We start from the raw sequence: 14,309 nt of genomic DNA, 5'->3' as shown, positions 1-14,309 counted from the left end.
GAAAATATTTGCAAATGAAGCAACTGACAAAGGATTAATCTCCAAGATTTACAAACAACTCATGCAGCTCAATAGCAAAAAAACAAACAACCCAATCCAAAAATGGGCAGAAGACCTAAATAGACATTTCTCCAAAGAGATATACAGATTGCCAACACACACATGAAAGAATGCTCAACATCATTAATCATTAGAGAAATGCAAATCAAAACTACAATGAGGTATCATCTCACACCGGTCAGAATGGCCATCATCAAAAAATCTAGAAACAATAAATGCTGGAGAGGGTGTGGAGAAAAGGGAACACTCTTGCACTGTTGGTGGGAATGTAAATTGATACAGCCACTATGGAGAACAGTATGGAGGTTCCTTAAAAAACTAAAAATAGAAATACCATACGACCCAGCAATCCCACTACTGGGCATATACCCTGAGAAAACCATAATTCAGAAAGAGTCATGTACCAAAATATTCATTGCAGCTCTGTTTACAATAGCCAGGACATGGAAGCAACCTAGGTGTCCATCATCGGATGAATGGATAAAGAAGATGTGGCACATATATACAATGGAATATTACTCAGCCATAAAAAGAAATGAAATGGAGGTATTTGTAATGAGGTGGATGGAGTTAGAGTCTGTCATACAGAGTGAAGTAAGTCAGAAAGAGAAAAAGAAATACAGTATGCTAACACATACATATGGAATCTAAGGGAAAAAAAAAAAAAAAAAAGGTCATGAAGAACCTAGTGGCAAGATGGGAATAAAGACACAGACCTACTAGAGAATGGACTTGAGGATATGGGGAGGGGGAGGGGTGAGATGTGACAGGGTGAGAGAGTGTCATGGACATTTATACACTACCAAATGTAAAATAGATAGCTAGTGGGAAGCAGCCGCATAGCACAGGGAGATCAGCTCGGTGCTTTGTGACCACCTAGAGGGGTGGGATAGGGAGGGTGGGAGGGAGGGAGATGCAAGAGGGAAGAGATATGGGAACATATGTATATGTATAACTGATTCACTTTGTTACAAAGCAGAAGCTAACACACCATTGTAAAGCAATTATACTTCAATAAAGATGTTTAAAAAAAAAAAAAAAAAAAAAAAAGGTGCTGTGATAAAGATATGCACAGGAACCTGGCAAAGCACAGTGGGGAAATACGGAATTCATACTTAAGGGTCAAGGAAAGCTTTCTAGAAGAGCTGATCACTTAAATCAAACTGAAGGGAATAAAATGCTTAGTTTATACTTTTCCTATAATATTAAACAGAATTAATTTTAAACCTCGATTACTTTGTTCCCATCTACAGTAATGTAAATTATCCAGAAAGCACTATATTTTAAAATGCCATTGAAAACAAACAAACAAAAGGCATTGGTCTTTGTTTCCTATCAGGATAGGTACCTTTGTTTTAAGGATTATAAGAATTAAACTATAACAAGATGTTCTCCTCATTTTTTATTGGGTTGTTTGTTTTCCTACTATTGAGTTTTAAGAGTTTTTCTAGATACAAGTCCTTTGTTGAATATGTGATTTGAAAAAAATTTTCCCCAGTCTATAGCTTTCCTTTCTCTTAGTATCTTTCACAAAGCAAAAGGTTTTCATTTTAATAAAGTCCGATTTGTCAATGTTTTTTCTCTTATGAGTTGTGCTTTTAATATCAAGTCTAAGAAAACTCCCTGATCCCAAGTCATAAACATTTCTACTATATCTTCTTCTAAAAGTTTTATAGTTTTACGTTTTACATCTATGATCTATTTTTGAATTAATTTTTGTATAAAATGTGAGACTGAGGTCAAGTTTTTTTTGTCTTTAGCTTTTCGTGGCATACTTTTGCATATGGATGTTCAGTTATTCCAACATCATATATTGAAAAGGCTATCCCTTTTCCATTGAATTTCTTTTTTACCTTTGTCAACAATTGCCATTTTGTGCCTCAATTGCTTGATATATTCTGATCCATTGGTCTATGTCTCTATCCCTCCACCAGTACCACAGTGTCTTGATTATTGTTCCTTTACAGTAAGTTTTAAAATCCGGTAGACTGATTTCTCCCACTTTATCCTTCTTTTTCAAAATTGTTATGGCTATTCTGGTCCCTTCGCCTTTCCAAATAAATTTTAGAATCAGCTTGTCTATATCTGCAGAAATCTTATTGAACTTTTGATTGGAATTGTATTAAATCTATAGATTTCTTCAGAGAAAATTGACATGTTCAACTAAATTGGATCTTCCAACCCATGAATCCAGTATGTCTCTCCATTTATTTATGTCCTTTGATTTCTCTCCTCGGTGTTTATAGTTGTCAGCATACAGATCCTGCACAAGCTTTGTTAAATTTATACCTAAGTATTTCTCTTTTAAAAATTTTAAATGAAATATATATTTCAATTTTGATTTCCAAATTGTTTAAGCATGTAGAAATATAATCTTCTTTGTGAGTTAGCCTTATCTCTTGTAGTTGTGCTAAACTCATTTATTAATTTAAGACTTTTTCAGTAAATTCCTTGGGATTTTCTATGTAGAAAATCATGTCACCTGCAGATAGGTACAGTATTCTTTCTTTCTAATCTGTATGCCTTTACTTTCTTTCTCTGCCTTACTGCACTGACTAGGACTTCCTGTACTATACTGAATAGGAGTGTTGATAGAGGACATCTTTGCTTTGTTCCTGATCTTAGGAGAAAGCATTCAGTATTTCACCGTTAAACATTACATTAGCTGTAGGTATTTTGTAGATGGCCTTTATCAAATTAAGGACATTTCCTTCTATTTCTATATTGCTGAGAGTTTTTATCATGAATCGATGCTGGATGTTTTCAAATGCTTTTTCTGCATTGTTTGATATGCTCATGTCACTTTTCCTTTTTAGTTTTTTAATATGGTGAATTACATTGATTGATTTTTGAATTTGGAGCCAGTCATGCATTTCTAGGATAAACCCCATTTGGTCACGGAGTAGTATTCTATTTATATATTGCTGGGTTTGATTTCCTAGTATTTTTTTTTTTGAAGATTTTTGTGTACTGTTCATGAGGGATAGTGGTCTATAGTTTTCTCTCCTTGTACTGTCTTTGCCTAGTTTTTTGGTATCAAGGCAATTCTAGCCTCATAAAATGAGTTGGGAAGTGTTCTCTTCCCTTCTATTCTCTGGAAGAGATTGTGTAAAATTGGTGCTATTTGTTCTTTAAAAGTTTGGTAGAATTTACCAGTGAAACCATTTGGGCCTGGAGGGTTGTGGGGTTTTTTTAAGGTTTTTACCTATGGATTCCATTTCTTTATATGTTGCCTATTTCTTCTTTGCGTGAGTTTTGGAAGTTTGTGGCTTTTCAAGAACTGGTCCATTTCATCTAAGTTATTGAATTTATGTGCATAGAGCTGTTCAGAGCACTGCCTTTTAATATCTGTGAGGTCTTTAATGACGTTGGTAATTTGTGTCTCTTCTATTTTTTTAAATTGTTAGTATGGCTAGAGTTTATTGATCTCATTGATGTTTTCAGAGAATCAGCTTTTGATTTTATTGATTTTCTTTATTGTTTTTCAGTTTTCAAGGTCATTTTTTCTGCTCTTTATTATTTCCTTCTTTCTGCTTGCATTTGGTTTATTTTGCTTTCCTTGGTTTCTTAAGATGGACGCTTAGTTGTTGATTTGAGACCTTTCTTCTTCTCTAAGATAAGCTACTTTATAATGCTATAAATTTTGCTTTAAGAACTGCTTTAATTCACCCCACAAATTTTTATGTGTTGTGCTTCATTTTTGTCCAGGCAAAAATATTTTCTAAGATACATGTATCCCAATGTTCATTGCAGTGCTATTTACAATAGCCAAGACATGGAAGCAACCTAGATGTCTGTCAATAGATGAATGGATAAAGAAGATGTGGTACATATATACAATGCAATATTACTCAGCCATAAAAAAGAATGAAATAATGCCATTTGTAGCAACATGGATGACCTAGAGAGTATCGTACTAAGTGAAGTAAGCCAGACAATGACATATATCATATGATATCACTTATATGTGGAATCTAAAAAAAAAAATGATAGAAATGAACTTATTTACAAAACAGAAAGAGACTCACAGACAGAGAAAAAAAACTTATGGAAAGTGGGGGGAGGGATAAATTAGGAGGTTGGGAGTAACATATACACATTACTATGCATAAAATAGATAACCAACAAGGACTTACTCTATAGCACAGGGAACTATACTCAATATCTTGTAATAACCTATAAGGGAAGAGAATCTGAAAAAGAATATAGCCCCTAGCCCCCTGAGTCTCTTTCCACTAGACCCCCATTACTTTAGCTTCTCCTTCAGGAAACCCCAAACCTTCCTTTAATTTAGCAACTAAAGAGTTAATGTCTGACCCCACAGGCAGTTTACTGGACTGAGCTCCAGTGCTGTGACTGAAACTATTCTGATTGGTCAAGGCCAGTGCCTACCTGTCATTAAATATTTGGAATATCACCTGTGCCGGTACCTTATGTTTGTACAGCATTTTATAGTTTACAAAAGATATTTACATATATTATCTTAGTTAAGCTTCATGCCAGCTCCGTGACATCAGTACAAATTGTTATTGCCATCATAAAACATTTTAATTACAAAATTAACACATACTAGTGTGGAAAATGAATTATTATTGGGGACTCTCTGCTCAGAAAAATTATCACTTACCCAAGATCACATGGTTATAGGAGTTGGGGTCTAAACTCCTAACAGCTTCAAGAATTGTCATATCTTAAGTGCTCGGCTTAGGGAAGGAAGATTTCACTCTGCACTGGATAGATCTGGGAAGGCAATTCCAGGAGGAAGGCACTGAGCTTGTACTGAGGAACTAGTGGGATCTGGTTGACAGAGAGGAAGAGCAAGGATATTCTACTCAGGAACAGTGTGAAATGTGGCCCAAATGTAGTAAAAGAGCCTATTTCCATGATCATTTCAAGACACCTTCTCTGGAGGTGTTGGAACTGAAATTCCCCAATGTTGAGTCACAAAGAGCACCTGAGGCAAAGCTCTCCTCTCCTACCTTGCTTGTTCAATTCTGGAGTGCGGATGGAGGAGACAGGGAATGGGCATTCTGAAGCTGCTGAAGCTGAACTGTATTTATTGGGTCATTTTTCTCCTTCACACTTGGGTCCCTCCAGATAGAGCAATTGATGAAAAAGAAAGTGAGGAAGTCTGAAGTATTATTCACAGCCCCTCAGCTGCTGTTACCAAGTCCACACAAAGGCTTATCCAAGGAGAGAATGGTGCTCTAGGCCACCATAGTCCTGAAGTTCTTTGGGTGTTTGTGTTCTGTCTGCAATAGCAATGGGAACCATTTGCTCACATCACACTCCTTAGGTCATTTAACAGCAGCACTGGGCCATTCCTTAAGGTGCTGCCAGGTGGCAAGATGGCAGTGTCAATTTCCAAGATGTCGCTGATGGCGTCCTCAAGGTTGAATTGAACAAGTGTCTCACTCGGGCGCTGGCCAAAGATGACTACTCTAGAGTTGAAGTCCGATTTACACCAACCAGGACGGAAATCATTATCTTGGCCTCCAGGACGCACAATGTTCTTGGTGAGAAGGGCTGGCGGATCCAGGAATTGACCGCTGTGCTTCAGAAGAGATTTGGCTTCCCTGATGGCAGTGTAGAGCTTTAGGAGGAAAAGGAATATACGAGAGCTCTGTGCACATCACCCAGGCAGGATCTGCAGTACACACTTCTAGGAGGGCTTGCTGTGGTGTGCTGCAGGTCATCATGGAGAGTGGGGACAAGGGCTGCTAGGTCGTAATGCCCGGGCAACTCCAAGGACAGAGGGTTAAATCCATGAAGTTGTGGATGGCCTGATGACCCACAGTGAGGACCTTGTTAGCTCCTACACAGACACCACTGGTTGCCATATGCTGCTCAGACAGGCTGTGCTGGGCATCAAAGTGAAGATCATGCTGCCATGGGACCCAAGTGGAAAGATGGGCCCTTAAGAAGCCCCTGCCTGACCACTGAGCATGGTGGAACCCATAGATGAGACACTGCCCACTGTCACCTTCCCCATCCCTGAACAGAAGGGAGGGAAGCCATAGATGCCTGCCATGCCAGCAAGTACCCACTGCGTAACACAGTCTCCTTGGCAGCTGGATTTGGAGTCTGATGTTGCTCTATAAAGACCTTTAATACAATTTTTTTTTAAAAAGTAGGGTTGCCTCCAGGTTTCATGGAGCCTGAATCTTATACAATCTGGGGCCTTCTTTTTTTTTCTTAATTTATTTATATTTTTGGCTGCTTTGAGTCTTCGTTGCTGTTCGCAGACTTTCTCTAGTTGCGGCGAGCGGGGGCTACTCTTCGTTGTGTTGCGCAGGCTTCTCATTGCAGTGGCTTCTCTTGTTGCAGAGCACAGTTTCTAGGTGCACGGGCTTCAGTAATTGTGGCACACGGGCTTAGTTGCTCCGCAGCATGTGGGATCTTCCCTGACCAGAATCAAACCCGTGTCCCCTGCATTGGCAGGCGGATTCTTAACCACTGCGCCACCAGGGAAGTCTGGGGTCTCTTTTTTTAAAAAAGAAAACACAATTACAAACAGAAAATCAGCTATAGAACTTTGGAAAGAACTTGTGAGGGTCCAGAAGCTTTAATTTCATTAGCAACCCAGTTGCTTAACATGATTAACAGATCTGATAAAAAGAAGGGAAATTATTCAATTAAATAGCATAGGATTATTTTTCTCTGTATATTCACCTCTGCTTAACAGTAATTTTTAAAATCTGCTAAAAGAAAGGGAAACCATCCAACTAATAGCACGGGAGTATTTTTTTTGATGGTACCTGTGCTCCCAGGCTTTTTTTTTCCTCTCTCTCCAGTACTTTTAAAAAGTTTTATCGAGATATAATTGACATACAAAAACTGCTCATATTTGAAGTATACAGTCTAAGTTTTGAAATATGTATACCCCTGCGAAAGAATCACCATAATCAAGATAATGAATATATTCATCAGTCTCAAAAGTTTCCTCATGCACCTTTGTAATTCTTCCGTCCAGCCCCTGCTTATACCTCCGCCCCCATTTTTTCATATATTTTAATCTGCTTTTCTAGTTGTTTAAGGCAAAAGGATAAATTTGGACCCTGTTGTTTCATCTTGTCCAGAAGTAGATGCCTCCAGGCTTTTTTAACACAGAGAAAAATATAATCAATCCAAACATAAAGAGGTGAAGAGATGCTCCTTTAGGGTGAGTGTGGTTTTGAACAGAGGAACTAGAAGACCAGTAAGGTTTTGAACAGAGGATCTAGAAGACCAGTAAGAACTCCCCCATCTTAATTAAGGGCAAAAGGGGAGGAGAACACACCTAAGAGGTGTCCAGTCCAGATGGGTCTTTCTTTGCAAACCCACAGGTGCACTTTTGAGATGTAATCATCAATGCAGAAATCACGTAAAAGAAGATGACATTTTCTCCCATTCTTGACTTGTCATAAACCCACAATGAAATTAATTTTGGTTTCAATTTATGCGTCTTGGGTATGAGCCACTATTATGCTGAATGTACTTGTTTGTGCCTGAGTGAAGTTTCTATATGAATTCAATAAGTGTTCAATTCTTCAGTGTTCACTGAGCACCTATACGTATACTGGGGATTTGCAGAGACCCTTGCATCCTCCCTCGCCCTCTGCTTAGTCTCTGGCAGGTTTATCATCCAAGGCTGGGCCCAAATGCTCCTTCTAGGGCCACTCAGCCTAGTCATTTTTTCCTTCCAAAGTACTTGCCAACTGTACATTTAGTTCTCGGTGAAGACTTTCCTGAATAGCTTGTCTTATTGCTAAATGTTTTTCCAATGTATGTATGAATGAGATCATAAACCTCTTAAAGGCAAGTCCATATCCGTACTACTTCTTAGCACCTCCGCCCACAACACAGAGCCTAACACAATTTGAAATATATTTATTTTACTTTAATATCCTTATTATATAATTAACTCTTGTTCATAATGAAAATGTTCATTATGGAAATGTTAGATGATGCAGACAAGCAAAAAGATTTAAAAATTAACCATAATTCCAATATCAGAGAATAACTGCTGTTGACATTTTGTATAGGGTGTACACCAAATAGGATGTATAGAGTAGCTAAAGTTTTAATGGAATAAATGAAAAGATACACAACCACAAGTTAGAAGGGGTAAGAGGATGCAGTGACATTTCTTGAGACGCCAGGAAGATGATGTGCTGTTTGTGGCCCAGGGCGGGCAGCATAAGTGTGCTTTAGAGACTTGGCCGAGCATGCTGTCCAGAAAATATACTTCTCCCATCAGTTCTTGGAATCCTTATAGCAGGAACAAAGTCCTTCCACAATAGTGTTAAAACAACTTTAGGAGACATGTGGTCCCCGAACCAGCAACATCAGCATCACCTGGGAACTTGTCAGAAATGCAAATTCTCAAGCCTGATCCTAGACTTAACTGAATCAGAAACTCTGGGGGGTGGGCCCAGCAGTCTGTGGTTTAACAAGCCTTCCAGGTGATCCTGATGCACAATAAAGTTTAAGAACCACCATCTAAGACTGGGAGCGTATCTTGTTCATTGCTGAGTTCTCTGTCTCAGCACCTGGTGCCTAGAAGGTCGTGAAGAATCTGCTAAATCAAGAATACAAATACCCCTTAACGATGCATCACTTTTAAAAATTATTTTTTTATGGTATTATTTCTCATCGAAATATGTAAAAGATATAATGAGTACCTAGTATATCCAGCACTATCTATAGCAAATTAAATCTTAACAGTTGGCCACATTTCCTTTAGATATTTTTCTGGAGAACAAAACATTGCGATACAACTGAGAGCTTTCTGTGTGTCCTCTTCCCAATCTCATTTTTTCTCCTTCTTCAGAAATAACCAAGATCATGAATAATTAATCATTCTTATACATGTTTTATGCTTTTACTGCATATTCATGTATCTATGAACAGTATATGGCATTGTTTTGCAGGTTTTTAAACTATTTAAATGGTGTCACACTCTACATACCCTGCAATTAGCTTTTCTTCATTGTTTTTGAGATTTATCATTGTGCAGACACAAAGCTGTGATTCATCATTGTAATTGCTGTATAATATTCCCTTGTATGAATACACAATGATATATGAATCTGATCTTCCATTAATGGCATTTAAATGTTTCCAGTTGATTTAGTTTTTCACTATTAAAAGTAATGCTGCCACAAACATATATATCTTCCAGTACAATCAAATAGTTTTCCTCTGAGGTATAGACCTAAGAGTCGATTTCCTGTGATGTAGGATTAAGAGCATTTCCAATCTTAATAGATAAAATCAAATTGCTCCCCAAAGTGGCTGTACCAATTTCCCCACTCTTTGCCAACATTTGGTATTGTTGGAGTTTTAGACTTTTGCCAACCTGATGAGTATGAAATATCAATAGTATCTCATTTTTATTATAAATTTCTCACTAAATTTCTGGTGAGGCTGAGCACCTTTTTACATGCTCATAAGCCATTTGGATTTAAGAGATGTACAATTAACAGATATTCACACGGAAGTATAAATCGCTAACATATCTCTACTTCTGAAAGTGATTTTTGATAGGGAGAAAGCCTGAGAGGGAAGAGTAAGTGGGAAAATCCCTGTGGGGACGGGAGGAGATGGAGTGGTGAGAAGGTAGAGGTATCATTTGCCTTCCTCAAGGTCCTTTCAGGGCTGGTCCTGGCCAATTGTCACATCAGCTGTGTTCCCTTCCCCTAAGAGCTGGAATCCCTGGGAGAGGCTGAAGGAAAGTGGAAGTTGTAGTAAAATCTTCACTGAGGAAGGCCTTTTCTGGTCCTGAGTTTTTCAGGCTTCTTGGATTCAAGACTAGTTAATCCAGTGGTTGTCAATGAGAGAATTACATCCCTACTAGGGTATGTTGTGGAAATTTGGGGGGATTTTTGATTATCACAATGATCAGGCGTTACTGGCATTAGGCGATTGGGACCAGGGGTGCTATACCTCCTTCCATGTATGAGACAGTACTACCCAACAAACAATTTCCATGAATGCTCCACACAACTTTCAAAAGCCCATTTATATGGGTGGAAAGGCTGTTCTAATGATCAAGACTAGCACCTAACTCTTTTCCACATAATCACAAGGTGTATTGTGGGTTTACACTGATTTTTCCAGGAATGTAAACTACTATTTAAACTGAGAGAAGATTCTAACTTTGTTTTGCTCAGCATTGACAACTTCATTATGTTTTCTATTATAGTTAGGCCTATGCATTTTATATAGTTTTATGATAAACAGCTCTTCTTTTCTTTCCCCTTTATATGTGGACATTGTAATTATTTAAAAATTTTGTGTGTAGAATGATCATATTACCTATGAATTTCGTTTTGGTATAGAAAAAGGCCATTACAAAATGTTTATTGGGAACCAGTGAACTAATAGTACCTTGTTAAGGAAAGCTAGGCTAAGAGAGTAAAAAAAAAACCCTAACTTACCCCAAGATGCCACAGTTGGTAACTGAGAGACCTACAAGACCCTTGTAGGATGAATCTAAAGTGCTTCCAAAACCAGGGGAAAAAAACATTGGTCCAAATCTTTAAATGGGAAATTCTATCACAGAGGACCTTATAACTAAAAAGGAGGCATATAGCGAGGCCTGTCCTGGGGTAGACTCAAGGAAAATAATTTCAGAGGATCAACTTATAAATAGGTCTTAAAAGAACAATCTTGTGCCACCGGGGCCTCTGCAGAAGGTTGTATAGCTGTGCCCTGGCTGAGGGGGCAAATGGAGTTGAATTCCACCTGCATTCTGCACACCAAGATGTGTGCCCAAATGAAGGGTCTACCTTTTAAAATTTTGCACAAAGGAGGTTATTCACACATGGCCCCATGTGCGACCACCACCATCTCTGCTGGTTCACACTAAAAAATCGGCTAGTTTTCATCTTCAGATCCAAACCATCATTGCTAGCAATATATTCTTCATAACAATATTCCACTGATCTAGAACAAAAGCAATTTAAAAGCCTCAGGCTGTTTGTTATAATAGAATTTTCCTCATGTGAAAAAGTAAGCATTGCTGTTGTATTATTAATGGAGTGTTATTGTTTTTTCCACCAAGTTGACAGTTTTAGGATCATGTTGGTACGATTTATTCTACTAAATGATTAGAATACTTCTGTCACATTTCTATCTTCCTTTTCTAAATTGGAAATATTTGTATTCTTGCTTCAAAGTCCAACATTTAATGAGATTTGAACTTGTTTGCTTTGTGTTGAATGGGATTAACCCCCCGCCAGAGCCCACTCTCAAGTCTTTGTGTTGGGGAGGCCCTGGTTATGTGGGCAAATGGATGGTTATTCTCAGCAATAAAATGAGCAAATAACATGAAAGCACCCATACCTCAAAAAGCAGAAGAGTGACCTCTGTTTGACCTTGAGGTCTGTGCAGAGAAAAGTTCCTTAACAGACATAACAAGCTTCGAGCCAGAGAGAAAGAGAAGAAGATTGCTTACTTTCTGATTACTTTGTTTAAACCAACCTCCTTTCTAGTTTATAATCCTTTAGGGGAGCATATTAAGAAGGGGTGGTTTAAGGTCTGTTTAGAGTGGAGGAGAATCATGAAATAAACAATTAATATTTAGGAAAGGGACCCAGAACCCTGTATTTGTAGGATTTTTTCTTCCCCCATTCAATGAATAATAGCCTTGGGCTGTGGTCTCGGGCGTCCCATGTATTTATTTTGATTACTGTTGTCACATATTCACTGGTTACACTCTTTGCGTTATTTTGGACAATCCAAAAATTAGGAGAACTCATTAGAGTAAATAATGCGATCATTTCTGCTGGCATGAGTTGTGTATAGAATACAGGAGTGTCAATTCCAGTAACAGGGAAGCAAATTCAGTAGTCACATTTTATCCTGGCCAAGTGGTCTTGGAACTTTTGCCTTGGGTAATTTTTAAACAATCAGTCCTATTCCTTGCCTTTCAACCAAAGACTCCCTTACATTGCAGCTTAACATTTGGTCTCTGTTGCTCCTGCCCGGAGGCTATTCTGCATTGTCCAGCTTCTAGGCTTCTGCTCAGGTCAGTGCCTCCTGTTGGGATGACCCCCCCAGGCTTTTGTGCCTACTGAATCCTTCTTATCCTCAAAGGGGAGTTCAAATCCCAGTTCTTCCAAGAAGCAAACTGCCTTCACACCTGTTCTTCCTCCTCCAAATTTCGGCAACTCATTGCTTGGCCCTTCCCAATATATGTTCCCGTGTGCTGCAGCTAAGACCTGATACAGCCAAAAATAAATAAATAAACAATAAATACGTCTTAAAAAAAAAAAAATCATTGCATCGCCAGCAGTGCCTGACACAGTACATGATAAATTCTGAACAGCTATTTGTTAAAACTTGAAAATATTTTCCTTCTGACTCTTAAGTTTTCATTGTCATTAATATTACAATTTCTCTCTTTAAAATCATGCCCACTGGTCTTATGCTCCAGTTTCAAAAGTTGATATTGTTTCCACTGCATAAAAAGTTTTTTATCCTTACAGATGAAGTCACTTAAGAAATAGAAGAGATAGCAGGAAAAAAAGGGAGAAGGCCATTATTAGATAACAGAGAGAAGGAGGAAAGTTTACCCTATGGCACAGAGGAGCCCATGTAAAAGATGTCTTTCATGGGTTTAATTTCATCTGGTTAATTTTGCTCCATTTCAGGCAAAGGAGAAACAAGGCATTTATATACCTGTACAATTCTCTGTAGCCCCGCCTTCTTTCATTTACTTGACCTTCTGATAATGACCTACTTGAATCAGCATCTGTGATCTATGATAGGGACCCCAGTCACTTAGCAGGAAGTAGTGCTATAGAAGTTGTGAACCATGCTATCCAATGTATCGGTCAGAGCCTGGTTAAGAAATCAAAGCCATTCCAGCTATTACAAGAAAGAAAAGATACTGTTTTTGAGAGTGTGGGATGATGATGACTTTTTCCCATCTTTCTACTGTCTTATGTCTTCCAAATTTTCCACAGTGATCATGTACTACTTTCATAATCTGAAAAAGTAAAACAAATTATATTTTAAAGATGATGCTTATTCCAAAGACTTAAGACGATCTTCCCATACTCTTGGAAGAGAAACATATTATGCCACTGTCAGCGATTAAAATAATCGTCAAACTCTTCCTAGGGATCTGTAAGTTGACCTTTGACAAATCATTTAACTTTCCTTTGCAGCCCTTTGGCTGTCTGCAACATTGTCACACGTGTGCCTGTTCTCTCACATAAATGTGGCTGGGATTAATGAGGTCACCATTTCTAAATGTTCTTCAAGATCCTTCCATAGAAAAGCATTTTGCAAGAACAAATGATTATTGCCCTATTATTATTTCCTTGAACATCGATGGCTGCCAACCTTGAATAAAATTTTATTTAGAAACACTCTTCCCTATGTCTTTCTCCTGAATATAATAATTCTTAGGAGTAAATGGAGGAAGAATTCTCTTCCAAAGCTACATAGAGTACGTGACAAATCATAGCTTTGTCATTTTAAGGAAAAACAAGTTTAAACCCAAGTTTATCATTTTTCTTTCCATTTACCATGCCCATGCTCTCATCAAACTTAGGTACCTTGGGAGCAAAATGAAATGGGAAGCTTAAAATTTTTTTGTGCTCTTGAATTTTAAATATGTAAAAAGCCAGAACTAGAAAAGGACCTTGAAAGTGTATGTGATTTTGCACTCTTCCTTCAGATAGATGAACAGGTAAACTATCAAAAACAAGTTTCAGTCCATTCCATTCATAGTCTCTAGGAATCAGGAAATACATTGCTATCCCAGATAGTCTTCTCCAGAATTTAGAAGTGAATATTATATTCATATTTGACCAGAATATCTACATCTCCAGCCCCACAACTGCCCTAGAAATCTCCCCTAGAAGAACACCAGTACATGGAATCTTTTATTAGAAGCCCAATTACAAGTAGTGAAATGGCAGGCATTGTGGAAGGAGAATTTCACAGGTCGCATCTCTGTCTTGCTATAATTTTTGATTGAACATGAACAGGCACACCTGCACACAAATGGTAGAGGTTTTTTTAAAAATCAAATCAATAGCTAAGTGGACAAGGAGGTATTCATGTCTTACATAAGGAGCCTTCCTTCCACTGGCCAGGTAATGGATTCTGTCCAGGAAATTCATTTACAGAGGATAGCGACTTTCTGTAAAATAAGGGAATTTTTTTTTCCAAAAGGGAGAAGGATTGATGAAAAATTGGGTTGAAAGCCAATCTATTTGAAACCCATATATAAAATTTGGTCATTCATCCTC

General features: G+C 38.0%; 1 pseudogene; it reads left to right on the top strand.

Annotated features, from left to right (window-relative positions):
- Window positions 1–5,065: 5,065 nt before the first annotated feature.
- On the top strand, window positions 5,066–5,981 carry LOC133095703 (small ribosomal subunit protein uS3-like; annotated as a pseudogene).
- Window positions 5,982–14,309: the final 8,328 nt, after the last annotated feature.

The sequence above is a fragment of the Eubalaena glacialis genome, chromosome 7 (genome assembly GCF_028564815.1).
Source record: "Eubalaena glacialis isolate mEubGla1 chromosome 7, mEubGla1.1.hap2.+ XY, whole genome shotgun sequence".
In the NCBI taxonomy this organism is placed as follows: Eukaryota; Metazoa; Chordata; class Mammalia; order Artiodactyla; family Balaenidae; genus Eubalaena; species Eubalaena glacialis.
The sequence above is the reverse complement of the archived record's forward strand: the minus strand, read 5'-3'. Positions and strand labels throughout refer to the sequence as shown.